This window comes from Geospiza fortis, unplaced genomic scaffold, assembly GCF_000277835.1.
Source record: "Geospiza fortis unplaced genomic scaffold, GeoFor_1.0 scaffold166, whole genome shotgun sequence".
NCBI lineage: Eukaryota > Metazoa > Chordata > Aves > Passeriformes > Thraupidae > Geospiza > Geospiza fortis.
The window spans coordinates 10,013,105-10,034,283 of NW_005054310.1; the positions used below are offsets into that span (position 1 = coordinate 10,013,105).

At 39.0% G+C, this 21,179-nt stretch overlaps 1 long non-coding RNA gene across 1 annotated transcript in view; it reads right to left on the reverse strand.

The window, feature by feature from the left end:
* Positions 1–335: 335 nt before the first annotated feature.
* LOC115947702 overlaps positions 336–21,179 on the reverse strand; it is a 22,687-nt gene continuing 1,843 nt past the window's right edge. The window contains exons 2-3 of the long non-coding RNA XR_004081556.1: positions 8,374–8,458; positions 336–370 (exon numbers count right to left, since the gene is read on the reverse strand). This is a non-coding gene — a long non-coding RNA (uncharacterized LOC115947702). The remainder of the gene's footprint in view (positions 371–8,373; positions 8,459–21,179) is intronic.

Below are 21,179 nucleotides of genomic sequence, written 5' to 3' on the forward strand. Positions count from 1 at the left end.
TGTCTCTTCATGTGATCCAGCTACAGTTTCAGTCCTGAGAGGGATGCCAAAAAATGTAACATCATTTTACATGTCTTTATCTAAATGTCTCTGATCGAGACCGTGGCATGTGGGGTGGCAGGCTTATTTAAATAAAGGGAAGTGGGACAATAAATGGGAAAAGGAAAAAAAAAGGAAAAATTTCTGGATTTATTTTTAACATTTTCTTGTGTCTGAACACCTTCAAAAATCTGGCTATTACTCCAGACTGCAAGGAGACAGAGCAGAAGGAAGCGCTCTTCTTCAGGATGACCAAAAGCCTGGAATTTGTTTGGTCAGACATATCCACAAATGCAGAGCAGAACAGCATTGCTGCCCTCCACATTCAACTCTGCAAGGAAAAAGAAACATTGTTCAAAAGGAACCTTTTCTTGTTTATTAAAGAACTCATCCTGTTTATAACTCATACTCAACAGCAAGTGTAACCCAGCTACTCCACTCCTCCAAACCAAAAGACAAGCTATGGAAGTAAGGTTGAGGAGAGATTTAACAAATCGCAAACATCCTCATAGGGGATAGCATGAAATCAAAAGCCTCCTATGCACTCCCAGAGAACCTACTACATATACTGTCTCATAAAATAGAAAAGACACAGAGGAAATCCAGCTGCTGCTGAGGAGATACTACTTCCACCAAACTGCAGAAAACCATGCAAGTCCTTAGTGGATAGAAGTCACTGGTGATGCTATCCTTCAAGGTATCCTCTTCCTCAAATCCTTATTTTCTTGTGATTGTGTTCACCCTACACATTCCATTGAGAATAGCAAAATGAGAAAGCACAAGTGTTCTGGAAAACACGTTCACTGCTGTGTCGTCTTTTCAAAAATGCCAAAGACAAATTTTTAAGGTGGGCTTCGGGGCCCTCTAGTGGCATTACAGAGGCATTAGGGAAGAGGAATGACATCTTCCTAAGGCTCAGCCCCCCCACTTTCAAACTAAGATACAAATGGTAATTAGAGTTCCTCCGCCTCTTCCAGTAGAATTTAAAGTCTTCCTTAGGCTGTGTCTCTACTTTGCTTTTTCATCAGCGTTTTCTGTGAAGTACTACTGAAAGGGGTGTTGCTCTTTGCCATCAACCTTGTAGAGCCAAAGGCTGATTGTGGTCCCAAGAGATACCCTGAACTGCTCTCATCTGCAGGAAAACACTCCCAGTCTGTCACGGATGTGGCACGTCTGTAGGCTTTATGACCTCTCAATGCTCGTGCAACAAGAGTGGAACATAAAATTGGCTTTCATCTTATTCTGCTTAAGTGCAGTGGCTTTTTTGCAGGGTATACAATCATAGCACAGCTTTTCTGGTCCTATCTTATTTTATAACTCCAAAACCTGGAAAACAGATCAGTGGGCACTTTGAACCCCTCACTGCCACCTATGAAGATGGTCCAGCATGTAAATTAAGCTGTAAGCCTGCTCTACAGCCAGAGAAACAGCACTCTTTGCTGCCTAAGCCCTGGAGGCATGCTGCAGCAGGACAGCACTGCGTCCCCTCAAATGCCACGTGACCTGAAGTCCATCTCAGGCTTTGCAAAAAAGGCTTCAGCTGACACACAACACCATATTCAGCAGTAAAGTAAGGGGTCTTTCAAGTGTTTTCTCTTAAAAGTGCTTGATGTTTTGCAAGACATGTTGCTACAAAGATGGAAACTCTCTGCTTGCAAAGAGTCACATGGAAAAGACAAAGGATAATAGATACAAGTTCATCCTGGGGAGATTTTGATTAGATACAAGACAAAAATTTTTTAGAAGGAGACAAATCAGTCATTGGAGTAATTTCCCCAGGAAAGTGATGGATTCACCAGTGTTGGACTTTTAAGAATAATGAGAGCGCTGGGACACACTGTCTAGAACACGCTTTTGCTGAGAAAGGTTGGACAGAATGATCCCTGAGGCCTCCTTCCACACTATATTCTACAAAATCTGGACAGCTGACTCTTTGCCTAAAAATTTTGGAAGCCAGATTAAAGATTTCTAAAACCTTTTTAAACACCTGGAACTGTTGTAAAATAGTAGGAGAAAGACTTGAAGGTACTCAAAGAGCTAGAAATAGAGCCAATTTCAGTGCTGCAAAGCCAGAATGTCTGAAATTTATGGTCAATGACTTCCACTGTATAATCATAAGATTTTTGTTAGAATCTTGACAGCACAGGAAATGTATTAGGGGTTTCTTTTTGCCTAATTTCTGATCTTCAACCTCCTGTATAGCATTTTATGTATAAAACTTCCTTTAGATTCCAGCTAGAAACCTATTTTTATGTAAAATTGGAGATTTCTCCCTTAGAGCTCCAGAGAAAAAGCAGCTTCACAATAAAATCACAATTGGCAGCAGAACAATTTACTGCTGCTGTCTTACTTATATACATCTACTGCAGATGTTCTCTGGTCTACTTTTAATAAAGGAAAATTTCATGCCACATTTTTATCCAGTTTCAGAAGAGATTTTAGAGCATATACAGGCTAACAAATAGAAGGTCATGTTTATGCTGCAGCTGAGCTCATGGGCTGCTTTCAGCAAGTGTGATAGGACCAAAGGACCTATTGTGGTCAGTGCAAAGGGGGAGGGTCAGGTATGAACTAAATCTCTTCAGCTGACCAGTGCTATGACTGTCAGTAATCATTATAGACTTGAGACCCAAGATTTGGTAGACCCTACTCAAAGCTGGTGCCCTCTCTCCTCTCTCATGGAAGCTTGATTTCATGCCTTGGCAATACTGTAAAAATGATGCTCGACTCCAGCAAGCTGCAGGTGGCAGCAGACAGTACATATGTACAGCACAACACTGTGTCAAGCAAAAGTACCTCAGCCCTGGAAGCAGTGTAGCTGCCTGAGCACAATGTTTTATTGTGTTTAGTCATCAGGAGGAGGCCAGTGCTGCAGTAGGACATCAATACTGTGTCTGGTAACACCTGTGCAGAGCACGGTATCATGCTCATCCTCACACCTTAAGTGTGAACCAGCAGCTCAGATCTCCCATTGGGAAAAAAATATGTTTCTCTAAATGTATCTCTTGTTCAAAGCCTAGTTTCCTTTTCGTCTTGTTGGTTGGGGAGTTTTCACTTCGCTGATTTCACACCAATTATCGCTTTCTTAGATAACAAAGCATAAAGTCTTGTGCAGACTTGCAAGTTAAAGCAGATTTATGCAAAGAGTGAATTTGCAGTACCTCAACAGCTATTCCTGTGCAGACAAGCCCACTGCTGTCACAGGCTACCGAGAGCAATCCCCAAATCTCTCATGGGATTTGTGATCCCAAGATCATGGCTAAACCAAGTCAGCCTACCTCTAGTGGGCAGTCAGGAACGGACTTTATAAATACCCCAGATTCCTTTCATGAAAGAGAGATGGAAAAAGGCCAGTGGCCAGATCACTGGAAATGCCTAAGATATTGGCTGGAGATCTCGGGGCTGTGCTTCCCTCGTGCCTTCAGCACCAGCAGTGGCAGGTGTTCTCCACACTCCCTTCCTAAGAAAAACCTGAACAAAGCAGGAGATGTAACCTTACATACCTTATATTTGATTTGCAACCCGAATGCACCTTTCCTCCCACATGCTGTCATACTGAAATAACAGCTCATCTGTGAATCCATTTTCCTTTGTGTTCAGGTAGAACATTGTTTCTAAGTGACCAAAGTGGAATAAAATGTACTATGAGGAGCCCAAAAGAATCAAATTAGTGGAGAGTAATGTGCAACATTTTCAATTCCTCTAACACCCAAAGATAAAGAAATTAATCAGTGGAATGCTAGGAAGTGTTGCACTAATTGACACTTCTACCTGACTGTGGCATTTTCTTTAGAAGTCACCCATTAAATCACAATGTGCCTGCTCAGTGGTAAGGTATTGTAACTGTCATAGTGCTTTAAGTACTTCATCCCGAGTATGCTACAAGTAAAATTACTCCACCTGCTTATGATCTTATTCTGTGTTGTTCCATATTTTTTCTAAGACCTAATTTCCTTAGTTTCACAAAAAGATGCTGCAATAATTACTCTAATTGAAGACCTACAAATGCCACAGTTTTATTTTGCACTTCTCAAAGCTGATCATGGCATTTCAAACTAAACCTATTCAAGTGCTAAATAAAAGCAAGGGGAAAACCTAGCAAGGAGAAGAAATTATTATTAGAAATTCACTATATTTTTTACTAATGTCCAGTATTTATCTGAATTTCTGGTTGAAATTTCCATTGAAGTAAATTAAAATTCTCCCTTTGACTTTCTGTTTCTATCATCTTCTTTAAGAATCCTTGTCCAAAATATCTAGTAATAGCCCTTGGCAGTGATAACATAACTAGTCAGTGGTTGTGTGTTTCTAAAGATTCCTTTTGTGTTTAGAAGTTAAGTAATTTGTATTCTGCTAAGCTTCCTCAGACATGGTTTTCTAGTAGTTTCCAAGCTTCAGCACCTCTGCAGTGCTCTGCTGTAAACTGTAACTGAAAGTCCAGACACAATGGAAATACAAGAATGTTAAGGGAATGTAATGGTAAATAACTCTAAAATATATTTATAAGCCACTACACATTCATTGGACTGATGTATCTACAACACTGGGCCAGCATCTGTCAATGTCACCTCTGTAGGAAGTTACTGATTACACATGAAGTGGGAAAAAGAACTTTAAGAAAAATCAAAGATGAAAAAGACCTTGCAGGAGAGTAATATGTAACAACTGTGAGAGCTTTCTTTAAGAAGAATTTAATAGAGGCATTAAAAATAAGCAGGAGTCAGACAAAAATTGAACCAAACTTTCCTGTTTGCTCTTAATTATAATATGAAGACTTGGGGAAAGAATTCTCACACTGACTAATAATAAATAAATAAACAAACAAATTTCTTTTTGTCCACTGTAAATTCTAGCATTTGACTGAAATTTGTCAAAGAATCATAGTTGTCTTAGAAGTTTGGGGTGGGGTAGAGGAGAAAGGGTTAACTAACAGTTCTGGTGGAGAAGATATTTGTGAAAGATTGTTAATAAAGCATCAGAAGGATTTATGTCTTTGGACATAAAGCAACACTAATTTGTATGGAAAGAACATTTGTCTTAATGGGAAGATTTTTCTTTATTGCCCAGGGTCATGCTCCTTCCTATAAAGGATGTGTCATGAGCTGGCACCAGGGCCAGAGCTCTGGTGGAGATGGCTGCACTGGGATCTTCAGACAAGGAATCTTGATCCCTACACCATCAGGGACTGAGTCCCTCACACAAGTACAAGGTAAACCTGAGTGTGTGTATCCTCATATCACCTCTCTAAAATAAAGAGATGGAAATCTGAGGCACAAAAACTGAGTGATTTGCTCAAAACCATCAAAATACTTTCTGGAGAGTGCTGAAAGGCTGTTTAGCTCAGATCTTCAGCAGCCAGCCATTGGATTTACGTGTGCATTGCACCGAAGAGACGCAGTAGCTGCAGCTAACCTGAATGCCAATGTGCTCCACAGAAGGCCTCAGAGTCCCCTCTTCAACCAGACTGAGAGCATCTCTATAAATTCTTTGTCTTTGCATCCATTTTCCATCTCTCTTACCAGGTAAGTCCAGCAAGCATACCTGCACTTAGGAATTGGGAAGCCCAGTCACATCCTTTGAGAAGCTGTCTTCTATCACTTGCAGCATGGAGTAATTTGCACATTTACAAGACAGCTCAAACTGGATTTACATTATGAATTTGAAATATGGGGGATAAAGACCTTCTAGCTTCCTTAAAACAGTGCTGGAATAAGAATCTGTCCTGTCTTTCTCAACTGCTACAGTGATACATCTTTCGCTGTTCCTTAAATAGGTGGTTGTTCTCAGCATGCAAATAGTTCCGCCAAAATAAGCTGGGGCAATGCAAACACTTAAGAACTCTGTACACAAGCTATGTTTCTCCTGTGGTTACATTTTCTTCAGTCACTGAAAATACTTGTTTTCTTTCCCTCCATGTCTAGTCAAGTAATTGAGTTTCCTCTTCCCATGTTCTGCACTGCTTCCACAAAAACACACCTGGGAACCCCATGTGGGATGTTATTTTTCTTCCTTTGGTTATTTGTCAATCACACTAAGACTTCACCTTGTCCTTCAAATCCTGATAAACAAGAACTCAGGATTATAAAGTGGGAATCCATGTTGAAAAGGTACTTTACAGTATAATTTGCCCCATGGTGCTTCAGCTCAGATTTCTCTGTCCTCTAATTTCTCCACTTTTTGGTGTTTTCTTCATAGCTATCTAGAAACTCTATGACTCACAATTCAAGAACAGAAACTTTTGAAGATTTAATAGAAATAGGAAATGTCTCATTGCAGACATGTATTTTAAACTGTTTCCCCAGAGTTAAGAAAAGAACTTAAAATACAGACACATGCACACACAAACATAATTTAAAATATTTGAATAACAAGCCTTATGTTTTATGCCAGGAATGTAGACTGGAGCAGAGGGATTACAAACTTGAATGTGTGACTAAAAATATACATACAGATGGGAGGGTATTAGAATCCATGTTGCTTATTTCAGAACAGATGGAGACTATTCTGTATTACAACTATTATTCAGGGAAAGCACTAAGCTGTGCAATTCCCAAATTTCAGTGTAACTACAAGAAAGCGGGCAGTACTTTTTGTGTCAGTAATCAGATGGTTTCAGAGGAAACACATTTTTAAAAAATGCAGCTGAATCATAGAAATAGTTCTGTTGATTTCTCACAGGTGCCTAAGCTTTGGCAAAACAAGTACCTTAATCACTAGTTCATTCCTTGTACTCAATAAGACAGTATAATCTACTCTCACATTTAAAAACCTCTTTTAAACCACTGTTCCCTGACTCAGGGTTTCCTTATTAGTATTGCAGGATGATTTTAGAGCACTCAAACTGGTATGATTACATTAAGATGCAAAAAAAACCTCACAAATACTTGGTTGGCCAAATGTCATGGAAAACTTCCTGGTAATTAACTCATTTTTGATTATTAAATAGTTCCTCATTGGAGGAAAAGTGAACATCAGCTCTTGGGAGTAGTTTGTCATGAGACTAAGATAAATTATACATATAGTAGGTTACTACTCACTCTAATTTCAGTGATACACCAGTTACAGTTTAAAACTGAGCTTCAGTGCAGAGTTCTGTAGAAGTATTTGAACTCTAAAGATTTTTACAATGTTATCTGAAAGAAACCAGACTATAGCAGAATGAAGAACACAAAATTCATTTTGGCTTCAATCAATGAAGGAAAAGGTTGTGGGAGGTTGTAGTGGGTGGATGTTGGTCTCTTCTTCCAAGCAACAAGTTATGGGATTATATGAAATGGCCTCAAGTAGCTCTGGGGGAGGTTTAGGTTGGATATTAGGAAAGTTTTCTTCTCTGAAAAGGTTATCAAGCATTGGAACCAGCTGCCCAGGGAAGCGACAGAGTCGCCATCCTGGAGATAGCTACAAGAGATGTGGATGTCACACTTAGGGACGTGGTTCAGTGGTGAACAGTGGTGCTAGGTTAACCATTTGACTTGATGATCTTAAATCCTTTCCCATCCTAAACTATTCTATGATTCTGTTGTCAGGAGAGGAGAAATGGCTTTTATTGCAAACCTAATAAACAGGACAGAAGAGGCATTAAGATAGGTTTATTCAGAGGTTTGCCATTAATCAAGCCCATTTTAAAAGCCAGTAAAAGTTGTCCTGTCAATGATTTACTCTTGAGGCTTTCTGGTTTACAATTATTTTTTAGTTAAAATAAATATGCCTTGGTTATTTAATATATTCTCATAATTGGTATTATTAAAAAAAAAAGAAAGAAAGAAAATTGTGCTTGAAAATAATGAATATAATTGGTTGGTAGTTTTTAAAGTATGACTGATCTTGAAGTTTCTTTACCAAAAGGTCAGCTTAATTATATACTGAAAATATCTTTTAAATTTAATAAACCTCACCCTAAACAATAATCTATAAATGTACAAATATAATTATAAATCTCAAAGGAAATATTTTCTTCTTATTGTAAATTCCATACAACTGGTTTTTATCAGGTGGAAGACAACACAAACAGAATTTACAAAGGCCAGACTTCTTGTTTTTCAGTTTTCATCTGCCATGACTGTCTTATGATCTTCAAATATCAGAAGCATTTTACAAACAGTACAGTAGGCCATTTTCAAGAGTTCAGTGCAAAAATTAAATATGGTTAGTCAAATTTATAAGGAAATCTCTGATTCTTCCGCTCCATTGGCTTGAAATTAAAGCAAATCCAAGATAGAAGGATGAAGACCATAGTCCATAAAGAAGGACTATTCACACATTTTCTGAGTTTGATAAGGGGGTACCCAGTCACATATTATCAGCCCACTGCTGTATCTAAGCTGAGGTAAATACCTTGCCAAGTGAAGTTTTCAAAGAGGTGGAAGGACAGATTTCCATACTCCAGCTCCAAGACTGAGCCATACAGGACTGCACATCTCTGAAGGAAACAAAAAGAAGAATTCTGTTGCCTCATTCTCATTTTAATAAGGGTCTCAATGACTTTTCCCAAATATCATTGCATGTACATTTCTACATATTTACTGTATGAGAGCACTGATATATTGATTATTGGATGAGATATTTATGCAATAACAAGAGCTGCATTTGCTACCACTTCTTGCTCTCACCAGCTGTTCTATCTGTGTCTTGTCAGGATCTTACCAAGGGTAATATCTTAAATTTTAACTCAACTAACTGTGTTATTAGCCCTGTCTTTTTTAAGTTAAGACACTTCTGTGTCAAAAGAAAAGACTATATTTTCCATCCATAACCATGTTACCTCTATACCTTTCAGGAAGTAGTCATGCCTGCAATGAAATGTTTTTTCTTTGCTGTACAATATTTTAAGCAGTGTACTTCTTCTGGCTTTTTTCCCCACAGGGAATTCCCAGTATACAAGAAATTAGTTGGCTTCAAAACTACCAAAGGGAGCTTATCACACCTGCTTTTCTGTTAGCGCGAGGTCTGCTACCAGCTCTGCAATTAAATGTGCTATAGTCAGCCAAAACTGTATCTACTCTGCCTATATCATTATTTTTAAAAAATTAACTTTCAGCAATATTTCTGAAAGATTATTACCCCTTTCAAAAGCAAACTAAAACTACAGAGGCAACCAATTTCACATCAAAACATGCAGAGTAAATGAACTGCCCATATGAACTGAGTTCACTATAGAACTGGAATTTTTCCCATCAAGTTACAGCTTCTCTTTTCCAAAATGGCTCTTCCAGCTTGTGTCTTTCCCATCCTGCTCCTTGGCAAGTGTGTGAAAGAAGTAGTAATATAAAACAGTTCACAGTTATTTAGCATCCCTCTGTATTCACAGACTCAGTTGTACTACTTGGGAAGGCAGTCTTCTGTTCCAGCTACTGCTGCAAACAGAGTGACAAAACTAAGTTTTGCAGGTGATGGAAATGGCTGTTTGTCCTTTTGGGTACAAAGAAATAAAATAAGTGTTTCTCCCAGTTTTCCTTTCCCTGTGGAGTTTCACATCTGAGACTTTTCCCAAAGTGAGGTTTTTTTTACTGTCTTGTCATCAGCTTCTTCTGTATTTAAATCAGAAATTAATGGCTTATCAAAATTGCTTGAAGCCCTTTGGGGCCTGTGAGGCTGAACATGCTGCCAGAATAGTTATTGAAACTCTGAGGAGGTTAAATTAACTGATAAATTAACTGACAAAGATTGCAGACAGTGACTTTCTGACTACACTGACACTCTGGTCTCCATGCAACCATCGTTTGTCTCTTCCCAAAAAATCAGTAAAGAGTACCCAAGTGGTTACTAATATAGCAATAGTCTGTGCACCTGTCAGATATAAGGAATACAGGACATGGGAGTTATTATAGAAGGCAAAAAAATTCTTAGCTGTACTCTTAGGCTAGAACGAAACAAAACCTGGACATGCTGTGCGAGTGTCCCCTGTGCCCTGACATGTTTTTACATCACTTTCTCAACGCCTGTAGCTGCTGGCTGGTTATGTCAGACTTCGTCCCTGGATATTTTAACCTTCCTCAGAGTGGCCAATTGAATCCCTTGGCTGGGATGACGTCCCCATCCCACAGCAGCCAAGGAGGAATTGATGAGCTTTCCCTCAGCAGTGCTCACAGACTTTGCAGGGAAGTGGCATTTTTCCTTTGCAGTGCTTCCTCCAGCTGTCAGGATCAGTACATTAAAGGACAACTACCATGACCCTGGCAGCACTCCCAAAGAGGTTTGTGAAATCATGAGAACCAGAAAGTTTTGTGGAACAGACCAAACAAACATCTGTTGGGAACTCTTGAGGTTACACCGAACCTCTCTTGATGTGGATGGTCACTTAAGACCCATTGTCATACAGACAATGCTCTCTCAAGTGCCATTCACATTCCACTTTTTGAGATTCCCTGATACTTGTATAAAAATACAGTCAAAAGAAGACCAGGATAATACTGAAAACAATAAAGCCTAAGGTGTTAAACAGAAATTGGATCTATACAGCCATTCTCCTGTGGATGAATCATCTTGTGTTTGCGTTCTGAGGGCATCTTTCTGCTGAAATGATGAAATAGGATGTAAAATTTGCTTTATGCTACACCACTAGATGGCAAACTGGCAGTGTGATACACTCCAGACTGCCTAGCACAGACATCTCTGATTAGGCATATTGCACAATATGCAGGCCCATCTGTATGCAAATTAACAGAGGCTTGATGATATAGAATGAAGACTATTTCAACTTCCATGTTATTCATGAGGTTTTTCAGTCTGGACAACGTGGATCCTATTGGAATCGTGAAAGGTTTCTAGGGCAAAGTGTTAACACAGCCTTTCCCGTTTTTTATCTCCCAAGGCTGGGACTAAGCACAGCTGAGTGTCAGACAACACTGTAGTGGCTTCATCTGGAGATAAGTCTGGGACAAGAGTGTCACAAAGCCCTAGGAGAGGGGCTGTTCCACCGGACCGAGACCTGTGGAAGTGCTTCAGGAGTGCAGCCAGACTCTTTCCAGTGTGTACGTTTTGTAGAGGCACAAAAATCTTCTAGCAGTCAGCACTTAATCAGAGTAAAATTTCCTTATTTATATAACATTATCAATCTACAAACATATATTTCAAATCTAAGAGACCCAGGAGCAGCTGCAAGGAAAGAAACATTATTTAACATTTCATTTCCTCTTCACCAGCACTTGTGATCAAAGCTGCTGGAGAGTCATATAAATTGGCCTTTTGATTCCTTCAAAGAATTTTTTACAATAAATCCAGGAAGATGTCTTCTCTGTACCTCTAGCCATGGAACTGGAGGGATAGTTACCCCACTTGCCTTTCAGGATCAGGAACAACTATGGGAACAAGCATGACAGGGTCTGCAGGTTTCTTCCGTTGAAATTGCTGCTGCTGCTTTGTCTGACTTCCTATGGAAGTCTGCAGGGGCAGAGCAAATTTAGAAAAGTACATTAAAGAGAGGGGAAAGGTGCCAAAAAGTCTCCCAAGAGCTCCCAGTCTTTTCCCCAATGCTAAAATGAAGTCACCTAAGGATATAATTGCTAACAGCTGGTTTTCCAGCTCAGAAAATCTCTTAAGTTACAGAATAACCACTGAAAATGCAAAATGCTCTGTAACGCTACTAAAATGTATGGAAAATTAGTAAGAGAGAGTGTTCCCACTCAAGCTAAAATGCAACCACGTGATGACTCCAGGACCAAACAGAAGTGTATGCTGGGAGAGATGCAAGTCACCTCACTTGCTTGGACCTCTTTAGTCCCTTGTATTTGCTTTATATGGGATGAATTTAGTATCAGGTATTTTCTTGAACACAAGTGAGGATCTGCAAACTATGGACAAAGAAGTTTTGCTTTCCTGTGCATCAGAGAGTCAAAACCCAGAGAGCACTCCTCTTGTCATAGCTCCCAGCCTGTTTTTTCCATAACCATCAGACCCAAACACTTCCTGAGCTCTCTCAGGGCCGTGGCTACAAACAAATCCTTTTCAGGTTCTTGCCTGATGCCAGTTGACAGAAACAGCAGTTAATCCGCAATTTTTATTCTAATTACAAACTCCAGCACTAACCCCAGTGACCATGTGTCTCAGCATCTGTCCAGACTTTTGTACAGTGCTGTTTTTAGGGACTAATTTCCTTCATTTTCGCTGCCATCAAATAGACAGGGAATCAAGACCTCCATTTGCAGGACGAGATTTGAGCAGGGTTTGTCTCAGGCAAGAATCCTACCCCCAGCATTCACAAATTTCCCTGTGGCTCTTTTCATAACAGCAAATTAAAATATACTGTATTATCATTGTTGATAAAATTATTATTATTTTTGGAAGTACTTATTTCTATTTTCATTTTATTCACATCTGGAAGGTCCAGGGAAATGCAATAGATATGTACACAAGTTTTTGGGTACATAATTTTATTTTTTGACCTATAGCAGTATTTGGAGTGCAAGAGAACTGCTTAGAAGTCACAGCACTTCCTTGTAATGCATTTTTTATGCTTAGCCTGTGTATTTAGGTCTTAAATCACTGAGACTAAGTCTCACACTGCTGAATAAATGTCTTTATCACGTCCTCTATTGTGTAGAGTACGTGCCTAAAGTGTTGAATTCACCAGGTGCCAAAGGCTGTTCTGGGCAGCTCCCACTGCCTGTTTTACCTAAGCTTGAGCTCTGGAAGGAGAAGGCTGTAAGGACTGGGGGCACATGGGATATGGCACATGGGACCATGGTCAGAGTTTGGACAAACAACACCACGGTTCACCTCTGCCTCCAGCCAGTAGAGCAGTTGTTCCAATAATCTTTACCCTCTCCACTTTGCACCTGTTCTCAGCCCTCTCTTTTGCTCCTGTCCCTTTCTTTTCAGTAACAGAAGCACCTTTGCCAGGCTCCTGTTCACCACCTCTGAGGCAGTAAAATCACTGTTTAATGCATTTTTGAGAGAGAGCTGACTCAAGTTGTCGCATACACACAAATAGCAGACTGCATTAACCGAGCTTCAGCTGCCCTTCTGAAAGCAATGTGATTATAACAGCTTTAAAAGACAGGACAGTCTGTAATTAGCAGAGGGCTTTTCCTGGTAATTACATTAACCTTTAGTTGAATGTTACTCAACCCATCACAGTGTTATTTTTATGGTCCCCCACCAAAGTATGCCTCTGTAGTATTGTGAACCTGTCTCAGTCAGTGGAAAATTCCACATCTTTACAGACATCCTACATGGCCTTGCTTCAGTCGAGTGCCACCCCGCGCTGCGCCTGTAACGTTTACAAACAATGACCTCGCTGGCTGGAGGGAGTCCAGCCCTGATAGTAGCACTTTCAGCCATTCTTTCCTTGTGCAATGAATGAAGAATGAAAAATGCAGCTATTCACGGCAGCAGCTTTGTCTGATAGTAATGACCTGGGTACTAATGTAACAGTTTGTCACACGATATGTTCTGTATATTGTTTTTTCCCATAGTGTTTGTTTGCCTCTGTGTTTTCCAAGTACAGAACTGCATAAAGTATTCAATAGAACTCTAGACATTCAGAGAAAACAGGGGCCATGTTTATAACAAAAAACAACTAAGCTGGATAAATATGCAAACATTCCTCATAAAAATCCAATTAAGAGATTAGCTGCACAAATACACAAAAGTTCATGAGAGGTGATCTGGCGCTACACATTCTTCCTTTGCTCATACAGTGCAGTAAAATACCACTGTAACTTAGCTTAGTTCAGGTACCAGTCGAAAATTCATGAGTGCACATATGAAAAAAGAATACTACTATCTCAGAACAAGCTGAATAATCAAAGCATGAGAAAAGTTATTTTTATTAAAAATAAAATTAGAAGAGATAAACCTTTGTAAAATTTTGTCTGGTTTTTTTTTTCAGAATTAGTAAAATTATCATCCTGATGCAGATCTCTGAGTAAGAGAAGGAAATGTCAGCTGAAATAGTCCTGTAGACTGTTGAGAATAGAAGCAGTCCTTGCTGATTCAGATGACCAAGCTTTGGGGACACTCTCTGATTTATCTAGGCTTCTGTTGCCTAGATAAATGGGTCTTGCCATTATACCATCTTTCTTTCCCCCAGCCTGCTTTTGTGTTCAGACCAAAATATTCTTGGGGCAGCCAGTTAGTTAGGTTGGGTTCTTGGCATAATTTCCATGTGCCAGCATAACTCTGTGATAGCTGTGTCAAAATAAAAAGGAGGATTCTCCATAATGTTCATACCAGCATCATTCTGTTTCTGTTTTATCTCTGTTTTATAAATGGCCGAGTTTTGGTAGTGTCCCATTCTAGCTGTGTAATATATTCCTTCTTGAAGCCCAGGTGGCCCATTCCTGGCACCCAGAGCTGAATATAGAGGTTCAAATGCTGACAGGGGATGGAAAGATGGGCAGTTGCACACCAAATTGGGGGTTCCTCTGAAAACTAGGATACAGGGACTGTGCAAAGTGATGCACCTGCTCATGTACCTGCTTCATTTCTCAGCACAACCAAAGGACTTTTTCCATGCAGCCACTTAGCTCATTATTTTAAAAACCTATTTTATTAATGTGTTCCAGTAGTGATAGTATTGCTTCTCTACAAACTTTTGTTTCTCTGCTAGTTCGTTCTTTGGCATTCCATCTACCTTTCTCCAACTGAACAGACACTTTAGTTAAATTTCCCTCTTTTATTAATATTCTTTATCTTATTTTTAACCTGTAATTTGAAGTCTACCTGGATGCCTTCAAAATTATTTATAAATAATTCCTATTTTCTCCATTCAGTGCTTAGCATCTTTCAAAGTGACACAATGTAATCAAATGTGTAGTACCTCTATCTTCCATAGCATGGTAGGCTGAAGAAAACATGAAAATTTATGAGTGGAAGTTATGTCACCTAATTGCAGACCCTGAAGTCAGGTTTCTAAATTCATGTTTACTGGGGAGGATTAGGCACTTCTGGAGGACGACTCAACTGTGCTGTATTGGATGAATTGCATCGTAGAAATACTTACTCACATTTTAATGACTGTAAAAGGAGTCTGGATGAGTAGTTTACCATCATCTTCATCCTGGACATCCAGAATTTACTAACTTGAATCCCATGCTGAATATCCTAAGTTCTGATAATTTCAGGAAACCACTTACTCTTGGAATGTAGGAAGACCCATAATGCAATACAAAAATCTCAGGTTGTTCCATGACTTTTCCAAATGCTTTTCTTATTAACAAGCCGCAAACTCATAGCCTTCTGCTTCAAACTTCTGATGAGCTCAACACTTGAAAGCTGCTTTATGGTAGTTCTTCCTGCTATGCAGTCACACACCTCAAGATAAAAATGACCTCCTACTGCTTTACTGTCTGAGACAAAAAAGGCCGTTTTGTGCTATTATAACTACACAGTAGAGAAGTAGAAAACTCTGGGGGGGTGTCCACACTGTGGTACAGCCCGGTCATGGGATGACAGCTTCCATCTGGAGAATTTCTTATATCCTACCTTTCCACAAACTGACTGTTTTCTCCACCTGCCTGGTTATGTAGACAGGCATTCTCTGTGTTTTAGTCCCAGAGATAACCCCTTCCAGAGGCAACAGAAAGAAGTAGAATTCTACAGACACCAAGTCAGAATATCTAAATAACAGTCCCTTCTGGGACTCTAACTTGGTCTTTCCCAGATTCTGGATGAAGGGTGAAGAGATTAGCTCCCTGAGGCTGAAGAGGGTTACTCATCTCTGTGGGAAAAGGTCCTTGAAGGGGGTAGTCTGTGTTTGATTTATCAGTATTGTGTCTTTCAAACCAGAGCCCCAGAGCTCTGCAGCCCTCATCTCAGCTGTTGTCTAGGACAAAAGAGCAAGAATGAGCTGTCATCAACAGCTGTGAGCAGAACCAGAATGACCAGTAACTTGTCACCTATATATTCCATCACTGGAGAAATGGTCTTCATATGGTGAACCTCTCCCTCAATTTCCTGAAGTCTGAACCCTTTTAGAACGGTTTTGATGAATGTTGTGTGGGAATGTTGTGTTCCCACCAGTCTGGGAAAGATCAGACCATTCGTCAAAGTTAAAATACCTCAAATTAGCTGAAGGTTAGATCAGGTAGATAGATAAAGTACTTTAATTTCTCAAAAATGCTTTCTCATAAGAAATAATTTTAATCCACAGCACTTAGATTAAAATCTGGAATTTCCAAAGCAGATACAAATTAATCTGTGGTGCCATTAATTACCTATTTAATGTTCTTCCAGAATTTGGTAGAGAAGTTTATATTTAGTTTCTATCTTTATATGAAAATGGCAAATCTTCACCCAAAGCAACAGCACAGAAAGCCACCACAAGGCTATATGTTTGCAGAGTCTCTGTAAAATACTACAGGACATACACTGTTAGGTCAACAACAATTGCAAGGCTGGAGACGTGATATCTCTCATTTCCAATCTCTACAAAAGTTTAGTTATGACTGTGAAGGGCATCAGACTTCATGGTTTATATATAACAACATGCATAAATAACAGCACAGCTAGAAAAGGGCATCCATGGGATAAATTTGGCCCTGACGGAGCAACAGGAAATTATTTCAGACAGATGTAGCTGATAACAATAAATCTTCACATTAGGTCCATACAAGGTCCCTTGTCTTTCCCTTCATCTTTTTTAGAAGTAAGAAAATATTATGTTCTAACCCCTAACACTTCTTGGAGTAAATGGAGTTCTAACACAAATGCCTATTTTGATTTTGTTCTCAAATCTGTTTTTCTTTTAACTTCAAGCATGCTTGGAAGGTGCCCCAAAGCACCACAGTTTCACCAAGTTTTTTACATGTAAAAAACATTTTAGTCAGTTTATCACTCCAGAAAGTTACATCAAGTTCATAAAATAAATGTCTTTATTCCACATAACAGTCCCAGGGATAAAAATTATTCTCCAATTATATGTTTTACTTCTGGTCAAAAAGATTAAAAACCCTTTTCTGTAGGTCCTAGTTGCTCAAGCCATTTGTCAGGGAGCACTAAAATTTTACAGCCTTGTTTAAAACCCAGTATCACTACTGTCTCTGGTTAATTTTCAAAACCTAGTCACCATTGTTATGACTACAAAGGACACAGTAAAAGTATTCTTTTAATTTTTTCCAAACCTTCTAAGAGCTTAGCGTTTAGCATTCAATTAACTTGTAGTCCCAGAATACTGAACTTCACTGCTAAAATAGAAATTGATCATGGGAAGCCTTACTATGTATGGAAATAAACATTATTTGATTATCAGTAGATTTTTAAACAGAGCTATCCTCTTTAAGACATCGTAGAACCATCGTATATTTGTGGTGGCTCTCCAACTTTTTGTTTGGTGCTGCATTGCCCATGTTAAAACACTTGTGACTCTTTAAACAAGAGCTTACTCAGACAGCTCTTTCTCAAATCCTTGTTTAGCTCCAAGGTCTCAGCCCTCAGCTTGGTCTTGCAGCACATTTCAGTTTCAGGGCCACCAAAGCTGCCTGGCTGCCTTGCAGCACAGGTGAGCCAAACAAGAACTGCCTGTGTCTGCTCACAGCAGTGTTGCTATAGTCTCATATGTAGCAGGGCTTCCAATGAGAATTTCATATGGAAAACACATGTATCAAAAACTATCTGTAAAAAGCAAGACTTGAGTGATTTATTTCCCCCTTCAGCCCCACCCCGCCCATGGTGTTTCTAACTTAGCATTATTATTGTTATCTTTGATGTTTACTAAAAAATGAAGATTCAGATTTGGTGTACACAGTCAAGTATTTAATATCAGTCTGGTTTAAAATGGCACAAATTTTTAGCAAAGGCAAGACTTACTACTGAAAATGCTAGTGAAAAAAGGTAATTAATTCTTTAATATATGTTTCAAAGACTTTTTCACCGTTCTAAGAAAAAAAACCTTTAATAGAATAAAATCATAATTATGGTGATTTTCATAAAAGGAACAATGAAAATCCAGAAATAGTATAAAAAACTGAGTAGGAATCAATTTCAAAGGTCCTTAGACACCGCTGATGAAGAAATTAGTTAAAACAGTAATTTTCATGTCTCATACTGAAACATATTTACTGCAAAACCCTCACTCAAAACCACCAAAGTTCTCAGAGTTTTGTCCACTTTTGCCCCCAGTCCCATTTCTGTGTGTGTGGTCATGTTTGATACACCATATGGCAGGTATTGCACAACTCCTGGTGGACAACAGGAGGAGGAAGGAGTTGCTGGGACCTCGGGGGCAGCAGAGCAAGGAGCATGGCCGTGGGAAGAAGGGCTGTGTGGACTCCCAGTGCTGGAAACCCCACCAGCTCAGCAGCCAAGCTGTAGGTGCCCACACAAGCACAGGCTAAATGGAACCTTATCTCTCCATTGTACCACAAAATATTTTTTCCACTTTATCTATATTTTTATCTCCACTCTAGGACTCCTTCAGCTCCTTAACAAAGAAAATCCTTGGATAGGATTCAGATTCAAGCTTCTCTTTTCTTTTTTTTCCCTCCAGACAAAGCCTTTTTAGAAGTGTGTAGGCATTACACAAGACTACTCCTTTTTCTACATTTTCACTGAAGTCAAATCTCTTTGTGCAATATAATTAGGCAGCACCTGCACTTCAGGCAGACTATGAGAGTGTAACCCTCTAGCATCCAAAAATGAGAACAAGATGCTACCATCACCTTTGGGGAATCAGACCACAATTATACCTTAGGTCTTGAATGCATATGACAGCTGAATTAGATAAATATCTTTAGATAAATAAAAAGCGTTGGCATGTATCTGCTAAGGTGTACAGTCCAAAGTTAAAGAGATATTAACCATTTCTAGTTTGGATAATTCAGTTTGCACACTTTAATTGCCCACCACTAAATGTATAGCATGAAACTGAGTTCAGTCCATTGTGTGTCATTGCATTCCTGGTTTGGGGGTTGATACAGAATGGACTGGTAGCATCTGCATTGAATTTGATCTTGCTGCATTTTCTCATTTAAGATGGAACCTCTTAGAAATCTGAGGGTAAGAAGTGGTACAAAAATGCATCAATGTAACAATTATGTGTCCCAGCAATAGGCCCTTTCTCTGACCATGCAGCCACCTGTTACACATTATTATGACAGCAACAGCAAAGGAAAATGTCAGAAGAGCCTCAAAACTACCTCTGTGTCCCTATTCTCAGCATGTACCATTAGCCTGATAACCAAAATAACAGTAAATTTTATCACTCAGCAAATAAAGCTTTTGAAGCATTACAGGAGTTGGGGTAGTGGTGGTGGTTCAGACAGAAAACCATATATGCTGTGTCCTCCTATCACATGACAGACAGAAGTCTGATGCTTTTTTTGTTTTATTTTTACAAATAAACAGGTTTTTAATGTCTTTGCACAAGTACGAACTAGGTTATTCACAAGTTTCTGGGAATATTTTTGTTCTTTCCCAAGTCACTTGATAATTAAATGCCATAGGAATGTCTCAGAACTATTGAAGTTCAAAATCCAATGAAAGATTAGAAAGGGTAACAATTCCTTTAACCAAATTTTCACTTCCTGTAAATTCTTTTACTATAATTTTAGCAATTTAGATTAAAAGAAATTAAAAATTGTTATTTTAAAAAGGCAACAATTCCTTTATTACCAAAAGTGCCTCATTCAGCTCTTCCAGCTAGGTGATAGACTGTCTTCATGTATTTGTTAAATTAAAGCCACAAGGAACAGCTCTATATACAGAAAATATCATCTTACCTTTGACAAAAGCCAAGTTTCCCAGAAAATTATCCAGTCGTAAAGGTAACAATAAATGTGGAATTCCCCAGTTCCTGTGGCAGATCTATCCCAATAGTGCACAACAATATAAATGTGTTTCTGTCATTAAAGTTCTTACTGGATACAGGAAACAATTTTTCCCTACCAGATCAGAATTGGAGCAAGTTCCCTAGGGAAGCTGTGCTTTCCATCCAGACCTGACTGGATAAAACCCTGAGCAACTGGTCTGAGATCAGAGGTGATGCTGCTCCCAGTAGGAGGTTGGACTGGTGACTTGTGAGCACCCTTCCATTCTGAATTATCCTGTGATCTTATGACGCTGTAATCCCAACATTAATTTCCCCATCTCCAGTTTACAGGCACTGGTCTTAATTAGGCCTTTGTCATCTACTAGGCTTTCCTCTGCTGAATTTCAACTCACTGGAGTGCTCACCCCCTGGCCACAAAGGATTTTCTCACTCCTGGCTCTGCAGCAGAAGCTCTCCAGGCTCCCAAGCTTCCCAAGTTGGTGAACTTAGGAAAAGCTCTCACCTGCATCACAAAACAGACCAGAGCCACAGACCTCCTTCGCTTCTTGCCAGGCACACTTGCACAAATAAATTTTACTAAAAAAGCAAACCACAATTTCCAGGCTGCCCTATGCCCAGCTGCAGCAACTAATTGCAAAAAAATACTTGATGATATGTTTAATTATTAAAGAAGTTCAGATATAAAGCTAATTCAGATACAGGATTAAGAATAAAGGATTCTTCAAGACGTGATAGAAAATTATGCTAATACATGACTTGCTTTCATATTAAAATAGAAATGGTGAATGAGTTTTGAAATTAAGATGTTAGAGTTGTGTATCACGTGGAATGAAATATATATTTCAGATTCTTTTATTAAAAGTTGCAACAGAATTCAAAATAAGCGATTTCTTTCAATTAAGAAGCTAGAAAAATCATAGTAGAGAAAGTGGGGAAAATACGAGAAAAGTTAAGATGTTCTCTTTTATTTGTAACGGACATTCTTTAATGTTGTGGAGACAGCAATTAGGCTAAGTACATTAAATCTAGTGTTTAATAAGATTTTTAATTTAGGAAGTCTGGAAAGAGATAAATAAGTCCAGAGGAAACATCCCTGTTTAATGTGGTTATCCTTGCCACCTATTAAGTATGTGACTTGCAGTGACCAAGCTCTGTAATGATTTCAGCATGATACAGAGCATCATTTGAATGAAAGAACTCAATTGTTTGAACTTTGGGCTGTATAGTAGTCCCTTTCATAGTGAAAGTCTGCTTAATGTATTGAAATTAGTTTAAAGAGAGAAATTGTCCCTGTTCCCATTCTTTTTTCCTATTCATTTTAGACCTGGAGATTCTCCTATGGTATTCAGGAAACCCCACTCAGAAAATGGGGAAAAAAATCTGATCAAATTTAAAATACATCCTATAGTCAGTGCATTGCACTACTTTGATAACT